Raw genomic sequence first — 12,817 nt, forward strand, 5'->3', positions numbered from 1 at the left:
TCCTTATCGTACAAAAGGGGTCTTTCACTAAATAATTAAAGGCTGACTGGGATTGATGGAGTCAGTATAATGTCAGTGCAGCCTTTGATAAACTCACTTTTTCATATTATGTAACTGAGTGGCTGAGCAGCACATGTAAGGAAGACATGATTGATATTCAGTTGACACAGTGATATTTAATATACAGCTGTCACTGTGTGCGTCACATATTGTCTGTCTGTCTGTCTGCAAGCACTCTGATTGCAACAACACAATGATTAAATAATAAGCAATATATTTAAAGTCTAGACCCAAGTAGGAAACTCAGCAGACTTTTAACAACATGTTATGCAACAGCATTTTTAAATAATCCTGTCATTGTAATTCTTCCCAACATAAAGCTGCTAATGTATTTTCTTAACCAAACAATAGCGTAAATGTTGCGAATGCAGCATTCAGAACATAAATATAGCAGCAAACCTCTATTTGTTTAATAGAGATTTTGTGGAGTAATTATGTCCTGCGCAGAGAGTAAAGTCAAGCTACCTGTGTGTGTTGTAATCTGAGCTTCTCTGTTTTTCTGGTGAACTGATGTTAACATTAGAAAACCTCAACCTGGCTAGCTTGCAGCGAGATAGCAAGAAGTTGGCAGAGGGAGAGTTTACTGAGTTTATTTCCTCATCACGATGAGTGACTCACAGCTACATGCCACCACTGTCCAAGCCAATCACCAAAAGCACCACCAAGATTTGCAAAATAGATATGAGATAGACATAAAAATAGACAAGAGCCTGAATTTAGTTAGCTCATCACTGCTGCTTTGTACCGTGCACGTTCTGTGATTACCATGGATATCGGTTGAGCGTGGTTGCAGAAGCACAGCAGTCACCTTCCTTTTTTTGTAAATCTAACCATTTGCTTTTGTTGCACGAGGTAGTAAATGTAAATATGAGATGTTTCACTGACCTTGTTTATTTAATATGAAAAAGAGTGTATACTCTGTCCAGGGTGTACCTGGCGTTCTGCCTGATGACAGCGGGGATTGGCTCCAGCCCCCCCGCGAAGCAGTTACAGAAAATGACTGAATGAATGAAGAGTGTATGCATCTAGCGAGCATAAACCTTAAATTTCTTTTGAAAACTGAGGTGTATTTTGACAAAAAACAATGCATGTAACAGGCATAAATTGACATGTCATCCTGAAACATCAACAACAGATGCTGGAGGATACATAGGACTGTATGTTAAAGTCCACTGATCAAGTGACCAAATTAACAAGTTGGGATGAGAACGGCTTGCTTGCTCACTTGGTCGTAGTATAGCTTTTCTCTATTCAATTTTTGTCTTTATGTGTGGCTCCATGGCTCTCCTACGCGTTAAAACTACATAGAAGTGAGTAGAAAAAGATCAAAATGAATACATCATTGTATAAGAGGCAATGCGGCGAACAACCTTGTGGATGTTTTTACATTCCGTATTTAAATATATCAATAAAATCAAGACGTCCTGTAGAATTGATCCTGTTAATTAATTCAGTACTAGTTGATATTGCCTATACGCTTCCAAACCCTGCATAACTGACCTTATTCTCATGTGGCGAAGCTCAGTACACACACAGTGAAGATGGCAGCAAACACATGCTGCAAAGACAAAGTCAGTGTAGCCGGTAAGAGAAATTAACACTCCGCCCTAACTATTTGATGAGGTATTTCAGTCTTTGGTGTCTTTCAGCCCATAGTTTTGGTTTTACAGCTAACAATTTAATTGCTTCGGTTGAGGCTCACCACACACATTACTGTAGTTTTTATCAAAGAGGCGGTGTCAACAACATCGCCTCACAAACATAAATGACACACTTCAAGCCTAATTGAGTGCACCACACAGCAAGGAGTTTTTTCCGGTCAGCACGCGCGATAAAGTGGCATAGAGAGAGGCCATGTTCACACATATGTTGAGAAAGAGAGAGACGAAAGTGAGACAAAGGCAAACAGAGACAGAGTGCAGCCAGAGATTACACAACTCTGATCCTTCATGTCATCAACCTGCAATATGGTGTTGAAAGCACTTTAGTGACCACAACATGTGTGTAAAGTGGACTTGACTTACATCATTTTCTTCTATTATTTTTTCATCATTGTTTATTGCTTTTATTCTTCAATAAAAAAAAACAATCCATTTAGTACTTAAACTGTCTTTTTTGCCTGTTTTACTACTTTTATTCCTTTTATTTGCTTTTTTTCTTGTTGTCCATTTGTGATTGCATTTTGTTCTTGTCCTTTTGTTTGGCTTCTCTAGACCTTTCTCTGTGTGACATGTTTGTTGATGTTTGTTTTATTACTCCCCGGGGTCCTGCCTTGCTTTGTCTGTCAAAGTAAACATCTGGTTTTAAAAGTACTATATAAAAAGAGATTCCATTATTACTATTATTACTATTATTATTATTATTATTATTATTGACAGCAGCTGTCCATTCAGCACATCAAAATCACAATATCAGCCCTAACAAATAAATTCTATAATTTTATTTTTTGTATCCAACATTTGCTTTCTTCTTTAATATTGTTTTTCTTAGTATTTAGCATGTTTTATTTGACTCTTATGGAAGGTGTTTCATATCTCACCTGTCTCTGATTCACGTGGTCTTCGTGTGTTTTCTGTGCTTGCTTAACATTGCAGTACTCCTCATACACACTGTCCATGTTTAGGCTCATTATAATAGGTAATGCAGTGTGGCGGCTCCTTCTTGTTTGAATTTTCAGGCTTGTGCTCGGGGAGTCTTTTGGAGATTTGCGTTGGCATAACTCCCGCAAACCTCATCCTGTTTCCTTTTGATCAGTTTAGAGCAAAGGTCAACCATGACAGGATGTAATTCTGTGACAGTGGCCTCATGTCCCTCCAGCTTAAAGAAAAATCCCTAATTGCACTGTTCTTGTGCCTCTGAGAGGAAGTAGGACAGAAGAGCAGGCCAGCTGTGCAGGATGCGCTTAACAGCTGGCAAAAGTGACAGCCACCTTGCCGCGGCTCTTCTTGATAATCCATTTCCAGAGAATCAAAGAATGAAGAGCGGCTTGTGACATTCTTGGCTGATGATGAAAATTCACTATAGGTTTTCATCACGAGTACCTCAGCGTCAAAGTTCAAGGCTTTCATTCGGCTTTCAAGGCAGCTGTGATTGATGTGACACTTGCGTTCACTCTGTATCAGCGCTGTGATTGTCTGCTGTAGTTTCTGGTAAATAACATTATGCTTTCCAAATTCATTAAAACATGCAAATGTTTTCTGCTTTTCTAGAGCTAACCGTTACTCCAGCAAACACCGTCAGGACCGTTGGATTAGAGCAAACGGTATGGAGGATGAAAAAGGAAAAAAGTTCATCCACTTGGAATCAGGATTATGGTGAGTAGGGATATCTGAATCTGTTATTCAGGAAAGCACAAATAATACAGTGGAAACAAATGTTGATTACAGTTGAAGTTGCTTGTTATTTTGATGAGTAACTTTAGATTGAATTGTCTGTGCATTAGCCTTTATGTTTCTGGAAATCTGTGGACTTTTGCATGTAATATTTTTTTGAACTTGTCACTAACTTCTTCGGCACTTTTTGTCCCATCCTTCCGAACCCACCAAAACTTGTAGTAAGCTTTCCAAAACCCACCTGCAACCCGCAGGTGAGTTGTCTTGTGTCGTGCATCACAGGATTAGCGTGCAGTGTAGTGTGCTGGGAGTAATGAGGAAAAAACCTGGTATGCCAGCTGGATTTCTTTTAAAGCCCCCTGAGCTGTACTTCAAAATGATGCTAAAAACCTGTAGGTAAGCTTTAGTCTGTGGTAATTTCTTATAAATGTAATTTTCTTTAAAAACCTAGTGAAAAAATAAATACAAATGCAGTATCAATGGAATCTTAGATTATTCCCTTCATCGAAAGGGTATATTTTCCGATGTATCTTTACTTTCTATTTACAGTACAAACAGAATCTTTTGATTTATAGATCTTTTTTCTTTATTTTCTGATTGATCAATGTTCCCAAGTTAAAAGGGTGGTGATGGGGTTTCAGAAAGTTCAGAAAACACTTAAGTAAAAAATATAACTAAAGACAGAATAAAAGAGAGAGAAATAATAGGCTTCAGTATAAGAATGTCAAAACATACTTTATGATGAGAGGTTAACCAATATTAAATCAATCTGATAGTTTGAATATTAGGTTAGAAAATACAACATTTTCCTCATTTAACATGACTCCCTGTATAAACCATGGCCACTCCCAGTCCTTCCAAAAAAAAAAAAAATGCATCATCAACATGTGTTTATGTATTTGTCAATTAAATGTTAAGTCTGTAAAATGAGAAATGCCATTGCCGGAGCTCAAGATGACATTTTAAGATGCCTTTTTTTTCAACCAACTGTCAAAAACCCTGAAATATTTAATTCCCAATTATATAAAACAGGAGAAAGTGGCAAATTCTCAAATTTCAGAGGCTAAAGGAAGATTCAAACATGATTCACCACTGATAGTTTCCAAATAATTTTCTGTTGACCAACAAATTGTCTCAACTCTACAACAACAAGCTGTTCAGTGTAAATGTTAATGGAAAAGTAATAAAGATGGCACCTAAAGGTTAAAAATATGAAGACCCATCCCCTGTGGACAAAGACATTTTCAATCAAATATGTTCATTCCTTTACGAGACGCCTTGTCATTCACTTAAACGTCTGTGGGGAGGGAATTTTCCCCGACAGTGGCACTGTACACGAAAGGTCAGGAAGTCACTACAATCACTGGGAGTCACGCTCAGAGGATGTCATCACCCTGAGCTATTTCTGTTAGTCAGAAATAATGTTACACATTGAAGAAATACCTTTGGGACAAACATGATGCATCAGTGAGTTATTTTGAAATCACACGTTCCTGGCGCTGATTTAGAGTAGGAAATAACCTTTTTTACAGTAAATGGCCAAAAATCAGCCTGGGCTCTCTTTTAAAAATAGTCAAATAAATGCAACTGTAAAATCTTCTACCGGGCATGAAAAACCACAATCCACAAAATTATAACCCTTTGCAACAGTAATAAAACTCATGCCTGCGGATCTGTACTTCCTGCCCTGCCTTAAATCAGAGACACACACCAGTGAAAGGACTCGAGTTCACTGCTGTATTTTCATTAACTTGAGGTAGCCCAGTTTGAAGACAATTTGTGCTAAATGTGGCTATTGTCCTGCAAGCCCTGCAGGAGTCCTGACTGCCAAGTTTTGATTTCTTTGGGCATTTTGTCTCGTTTGGGTGTCGAGGTAATTTAATGTTAAGTGACTTTGTGCTCTTTCTCTGTTCCGGGTTTAACGTCCTATTTGATAATTCAGATAAACAGATTTTAAAAGGCTCCAAGCGTGTGCAGCAAATAAAACCACTAGAATGGATTACGTAGTTTCCTGCTTAACCCTTTTTAAACCTGGACTGACATTTGCTTGTTCTGCATTCAGACACCTTTCACAAGTATTTAAACCTTTGAACCCTGAGCAAATTGGTTTTATTTCATTCAGAAACATGGGAAAAAAAGAACTGAACTCATATTGATTACAGATATTCATATTTGATCAACAGAAGGCAATGTCCCATACATTGCAAGATTTAGCGGATTTGGAAAATTATTTTCTAAAAAGCTATATTAAAACAAACATATATAAACACATAATATAAATCTTCTATAATCTATAATCTTTAGAACTACATTTGTAAAATTATGTTACAGAATCAATATTATTTTTTAAATAATGTTTTCAAGTCATTTTCTTGTTTGTTTTACATTTGTATTTTAATTTTCTTCTTGTTGATAATTGCAAGATTTTTTTTGTTTTAATAATTGCTCAGGTTTCAAAGGGTTAAAGCTGGTAAGAGTTAAGCTGATTTGTGTGTGCGCATCATCATTTTCACTCATGCAGTGGTGTGTGTGGTGCCAACATGATAAATGACCACTTTTTTCAGCACAATCTCGTGAACTTCCACCATTTAAAAGCGCTGCACAGACATGCAGTGCTATTCCTTTTGTTTGCAGATCTGCCTAACCATTTGTAGATGATGTGACACAAATAGCAGAGTATTGCCATCCCTGTGATGGGCAGTCTCAAATTGCATGCTGGCAGTAACTCCTCACCTTTATTCTGTGGCCTTTTCAGTCAGAGTAAACATTTCCAAAGGGACATCCAATCTTCTGAATAAATAGTTGATGGCAGACGAAGGCCAATCAAGGGCCCGGGACACCCTGTTTTGATGGCTTTTAGCAGACTTTCACTTGCTCTCACAACAATTCACAAACCCCAAAAAGACAGATGCATCAGAATAAATTGCAAGTGGTAATGACTAATATTTTTGCTTCTTTGCAGTCCATGACCACAGCGTTTCTCCTTGGGGTTCGTAGAGTTACTGATCAATAACAATGACTTGACAAATTGACCAGCAGCAACTGTTAGCTTTATAGACTCTCCACGAGCTATTCTCTACGCTGGAACAAAAATGTAACACTATTAGAATTTCAAGGTACTCCCAATAAGTTCAACTGTTGAAAAACAACAACAGAGGAGATACAATGACTGGGAAATTCATTGTAAAATTTAATTTGATTGTTCAGCCTTTAAATTCACAGTATAGTCAAACTAAAGTTTTTATTCTAGCCGAAGATGCCCCAGAAATTTCTCACAGGGGTGGCCACAAGGGGCCACTGAAAATCTTAACCCACCATACCGCACATAATCTCAATCGTATTTCACTGGAGTTGTACTGTGAAAGAAGATGGTTAAGTTGATAACAACTCCATAGTGTTTGTTTGTATTTGTTTGCCCGTAGAAAACACATCAATTTCACATCTGCAACCAATTTTGATTTTTTTATCCTGACATTTTCTGGTATCAATGTATTCAAATTCTAAGTAGTTATGTCCTTAACATGACAACATACCAAACAAACAAGTAGTAGTAATAACAACATATCATAGTATGGTGGTATGTGTTGCATGACATATGTGACATGTTGTATGTGATGTATCGAATGTAATGAATATGAGTCGTTACATTAGTAACAAAGGTACTTGTTTAATACGAAACCATTCCTTTTTTCCCTAAACCTTACCAGGTAGTTTTGGCGTAGAAATGTGACCATTTTGTGATGTTAAGGATGGTTTTAAAACCACAACTGTTATGTTAATATATGTTGTTTTGGAGATGGTCGTACAAGTCGTTTTGAAGTCAGTGGAAAATTGACCTATTCTGTAGGTATTAGAGAGCATTGGGTCTCGATAACAGCAATGCAAAGGAATGGCCAGCAGTTTGACATTTATATTTGATATTTTTTGGTTTCATGATGGTGGCCCTTAGTTTTCCATTTAACCAACAGAATACTATGAAGTATCTGGCTATATAGATAGAAACTTTATTTCAATAGGGCCCACAGCCAATCAAATCTCAAGTCAGCATTCTATCACTGGCAGAGCAGACGGTCACACTGAGCCGGACAGCAGCCTGCTGCACGACACAAGAGCCACAGACTTAAACAACAACCCACATTAGCTTTTAACTGCTCAAGTCTCCTTCTTATCTAACTAACAAACACGAACCAACGTCTCAGCCTGGACTTTAACTTGTTGTTGTGTCATGTGTAATAAACTCAGACATGCTTTTATGAGTTTCAAAAAGTTGCTTTTTGAAAAGGTGTCAATCATAAAGGCAGAAAAAAAGAAAATGTCTGAGAGGTGGTTCCCTGAAGTAATTTTCAGATATATGGGGCACATTATTTGCCCACTGTTGTTTGATGCAAGTGACTTAACCCAGCCAATAACCTTTCCTCATACAGTTATATTCAAGTTATGGCCCATGGGCCAAATCTGGCCACCGGTAGTGTGCTGCATTGCACCCCAACCATTTTCTAATTGGGGAAGTGTTTTGTACTTGTAGTATACATAAGGTGCCAGAGTGCATAAAACTGCATAAAAATAGAGCTTGTTTATAAAAAAAAAAGTTCCAGTGAAGGATCCCTCGCATTCCCCAACAGAGGTCCTGGCTCAGCCCCGAATGTCCTAAAATCCTAGAAACATCTAAAAGTCAGAGACACGTCCTAAAATCCTAGAAATGTCCTAAAATTTGAAACACATCTTTAAATCCTAGAAAAATATTAGGATCCGAAAAAACATCTTAGAATATGAGAAACGTCCTAAAATCTGAGAGATGTCCAAAAAATCCAATGTCCTAAAATCCAAGGAATTCTAGAAATGTCCATAAGTCTCATAAATATCTTGAAGTCCTAGAAATTTCCCTAAATCCTAGAAATGTGCTAAAATCCTAGGAAAATCCTTACGTCCAAGAAATGTTCTAAAATCCGAGTAACCTGTATGGGGCTGCTGCAACTGGCCCCTGGCCTCCTGTCATTTAGCAGAAGTGGCCCCAAAGCAAAGTAAGTTGAGTATCCCTGCTGTATGGGGTAGCACTTTCAGTGTGTGCTCACAGCAGCACCATTTCTTTTTATGTTCATGTTTACCTTCTGTGTGATATAATTCCTTGCTTTGTCTTTGTTTGCTACCCTGTCTCCCAGAAATTATCTCCATATAGTACCACTTTGTTTTCCCAATTATGTTGTGGTGACACATGTAATAGCTGCCTGGGTTGTGCTCACAGACTATGTTTCTTTCGAGTCAGCACTAGAGTTGCATGGAGGTGGATGGTGGGCGTTCAAAGCGCAGGACTTTAACACCACAGACCAGAATTCACATCCTGACTCCTGTGTGTGGTTATGAAACACGCTGTGTCTCGTGCTTTAAGTCACTGCAGAATTCTTCCTGTATTGAACCAGATCATGAGCTTCTCCTTACCTTAACTAAGATCTACAAGTGCCTGAACACAAGTGTATCAGTTCTTGTGAGCAGATATTAGATTGCAAGAGCAGATATTGGAGGAAAAAAGATGAAACTCATTGTCAGTAATCATTCAGTTGAAACATTTTATAACTTTTTAGGAACATTAATTAGCAACATTTCCCTGTTATGCTAATGAAAAATTTAATCCGGTAATTATCATTTCTTCTGATTTCCGGAAGTATTGGCTGTTGCAAATTGGTGGTATGCAAATATAACTTCAAGGCAAAAGGGGTGTAAATTGGTAATTAAAGGAAACACAAACTTCAGTGACATCGTGAAGGTGACAGAGCATCCTTCGTGTGACATAGGTATCCTTTCTTATTAGCTACCCTTCTTAAATAATCGTTTATCAAAACATGTGAGAGGATTGACGACAGAGAAGTATCAAATCAGTATCTTGCATTGTCAGCCGTAGTTTGCAGAAACGTACAATGGCAACATTTTCTTCTGGCAATTGGGCTGCACTTCATTGTTTCAGTAGGATGCCATTACTCCATCATATCTTCACACTGCAAATAGTGGTTTGTTGCTATTTTAAGGCAGTGAATGTTTCATACAGAGCCTTTAAGTCCGTCCACTGTCATTGAGATGTGCTGAAATCTGTTAATGCTGAATTGAAACAGTTCACAAAAAAATTAAGGAACCATCTCTGTGTTAAAGACACTGACAGCTTATCTGCAGCACATGGTGACACTCACAATACTCCGCATGCATGATTCAAGTTTGATCTTCCAAATTAGAAGCATAGGCAGCACCAAAGGCCAGTATTATCAGTGACACAGGTATTAATTGGAGTTTCTATCTACTGCCAAAGTGATTTACTGGGACAGACTATTTGCTGTGACTTGCACATTAAATTAGATCTATTTTCCACCTTTTGTAAGCCCCCCCGGAGAACACACACAGAGGGCTGCCATCCTGGCTATGAGTGGTTTTGAAAGGTACATCAAAAGAGTGTATCCAAATTCCTTAAACATAACAATGAGATGCCTGATTTTCAGTTAGCTTTGATGTGGAATTTCTTGATGTCCTCTCATATTTTTCTCTTGTAATGCAAAATATCTGCACACACTGTACTGAGAGACTTGGAAATGATAAAATGATAAGATGTGGCATGACTTTTGTGAGCCCATAATACTGTCGATCCTTTGCTATCAGGTAATATGTTGAAAATATGGCACCTGAACAAATCAGGATGCACATCAGTAGCATAAAAAACTACTCCTACCTGCACAATTTCAGGCAATGATCAAGTTGTAGACGTATGTGTAAATACATATTCATCACAGCAAGCTTTAAATAATATCATATTAGAATTTTTAATTAGGCACTTGATGTCATATCACAAAATAAGGATATAAATATTTATTAACTACTCATCACCCGTTTTTAAACGTACACAATGGAAATGAAATTTGAATGATTAATCAATCAAACAGATCTTGATGGAGAAGAAAATGGTTTGGTGGTGAAGATAATATCATTCAGTCATTATAAGCTCATGAATTGGTAATGGAGCAGGCTAGTTTTTCAGCTGAAGATTTTTCTCACTTCCAATAAACCCGTGGAATGACCTTGGTCACACACTCAAGATAATTATCTCCCAAAATCAATGGTGGGGCCCTTTGACAAATGTGATCATCAAGACAACTCAGCATGCTTGAGCACCACTTCCTATTTCAATCACATCATTTCTTGCCGGTTTATACTCTTAATGCGAGGCCAAAATAGTCTGTGTATTGTACTTTCTAGCTTGGCTGGGATTCTCCTGCTCAGATCTTCATACGATAATAATAAAAATTACACTCACTGAGCTGCGTAAGAAATTGTTATGATTACAGGGAGCATGGCATGTAGAGGGTGGGCTAAATCATGCAAATATACACAGGGGAGACGCACCAAACCCTTGGCCCTATGCATAAGCAGTCTCTGTGGGCCCCCCACCCTTCCTCTCTTGATCCATGTCTGTTTTTCTTTTAATTTAATTCATTTATTTCTCACAAATCATTGAGCCAACAATTGTCAACATAAATCAGTCTCTCTCAGGTTAAGAAGATATTCACAGATTAACTTTTCATACCACATTTAAGCAGTTAGTAATGTTGAAATGTTTAAATGTGCTTAAAGCAGTAGTTCAGATTTTTTTTTTTTTAGATTTTAAGTGGGGTTGGTATGGGGTACTTATCCATTGTTAGTTTATAACATACACTGGATTTCAGTCGGCACGCCCCCAGTTTGGAGAAGCAGCCTGGAGTCCAAAATGGAAGCGAAGCAATCTACTGCTGTACAGGGATCAGCCCAAAAAAATATTTTCGGCCTATTTCCTTAACCAATTTATTTAGCCAATTTTAATTTAGTTGTGGCACAAATTATTTAAAAGTAAAACAAAAACTTTCATTACAGACTTTTAAAGCCCCCCCCCCCCAAATTGGCCCCTTGGTAATCTGTGCCCCCCCAAATACTCTCTCTACACACTAAAAATTTACATAGGCACATTCCTTGCTCACTTGACCTGTAATGGTAACAGGAGGTTCATGCTTATTTATGAACTTTTTTCCAGTCAAGTTCAAAATTGGATGACATTCTTGTAAAAACAATTTAATGAGTTTCACAGTCTATTTGAATCACATGTACTGTAACCGAATAACTGAACTGAATTTCCATTTAAGATACCTGCTTTATGCTGTAACACTGGCAACCGCAGAGTCTGTGCTGCAGGCAGAGCGGAAATGATTTTCCATGCAACTGCAACGGCAGTTTCCATGCGACTGTTTCTTACCTTGATAACACATTGGAAGTGTAAAATTTCCCACACTGCAAAACACGCTTGTCGCCTACTGATCTTGGCTACATTTTCTTCATCACTACTTCTCACAACATTTCAAAATGTTGAAATCTACTTGTTTTTGGAACAAATTTTACCAAACAGAAGGCACTTTTTTTTATTAAAAATGTATGACTTGTTTTGGCATAAGGCTACAGACGTGGAAGTAAGGACAAATAGGTAAAAAGAAAATCTTATTTGTAAGAGACTAGTATTACCTGGGGACCTCATGTGATTTAGAAATTATCCCCCCAGGTCTGTGTTTCATGCAGCGCATTCGGACGAGATAAACGAAGTCGGTAATTTACTCCAATTTACTGACATTATCCCCCGGATCTGATGCGCACAGTCATTTGTAACTCCACTCTATCTGACACAAAAACATACGCAGCACTACCAGCAGTGATTTACAGTTACTTTTTTCTTTTATATGTGATTTAAACAAAAACAGCCTATTCTACCATGTGTCGTCCACCTCATCAGTTCACTCTTCTGATTGAGTTAGCCTCGTTTTTTTCTGTGAATAGGTCTCTATGCTGTATAGCGAGATTAGCCCCCTGTACCCAAAAAGCCAAAAACACAGAACAGGCACTATGCTTGGCCCTAGGAGGGAAAATTTTAAGCAGTCTACTCTTGATAAGAAGATGCAGCAGTGCAAGCTATTCTCACAAACAGTAAGTTTTAATTTACCCAAATCTGTGCATTTCCTTCGTATTTTGAAAGGCTGCGATCATGTGGCTAGTGAGCTGATGGGAGTAAACAGGGAAGTGGTCCCAATCAGTGACAAGGCATGCTGTTATTGTGAATGTGTCACAAAACACCAGACGTTCCCCTGGAGACGCGCTTTTGAAACCGTGTGAACTTAAAGTGACATTTGTGTCATTTTAAGGTACATCGTCACCTTGTTTCTTTTCCTTGACAAAACCATTGTATTTTTTATTGCCTAAATCTAACCTGTATGATAATTACGTAACTGTACATTAAAGACGTAACATATACGGTGCTAACTGGTACATAATCATACAAACTGGTCTTGAGAATATGTTTAGCAATCCCATGCTTTAACTGGAAAAGGCTGATCAAACTCTACAATGTGCAAACAACAGAAGCTGATGTAAGT

At 37.9% G+C, this 12,817-nt stretch overlaps 1 long non-coding RNA gene across 1 annotated transcript in view; it reads left to right on the forward strand.

The window, feature by feature from the left end:
• LOC148188850 (uncharacterized) overlaps window positions 1-3,370 on the forward strand; it is a 111,658-nt gene extending 108,288 nt beyond the window's left edge. The window contains exon 5 of the long non-coding RNA XR_015777152.1: window positions 3,270-3,370. This is a non-coding gene — a long non-coding RNA (uncharacterized LOC148188850). The remainder of the gene's footprint in view (window positions 1-3,269) is intronic.
• The last annotated feature ends 9,447 nt before the right edge of the window (window positions 3,371-12,817 follow it).

This window comes from Plectropomus leopardus, chromosome 8, assembly GCF_026936395.1.
Source record: "Plectropomus leopardus strain MGB_pleo_1.0 chromosome 8, ASM2693639v1, whole genome shotgun sequence".
Classification (NCBI taxonomy): domain Eukaryota; kingdom Metazoa; phylum Chordata; class Actinopteri; order Perciformes; family Serranidae; genus Plectropomus; species Plectropomus leopardus.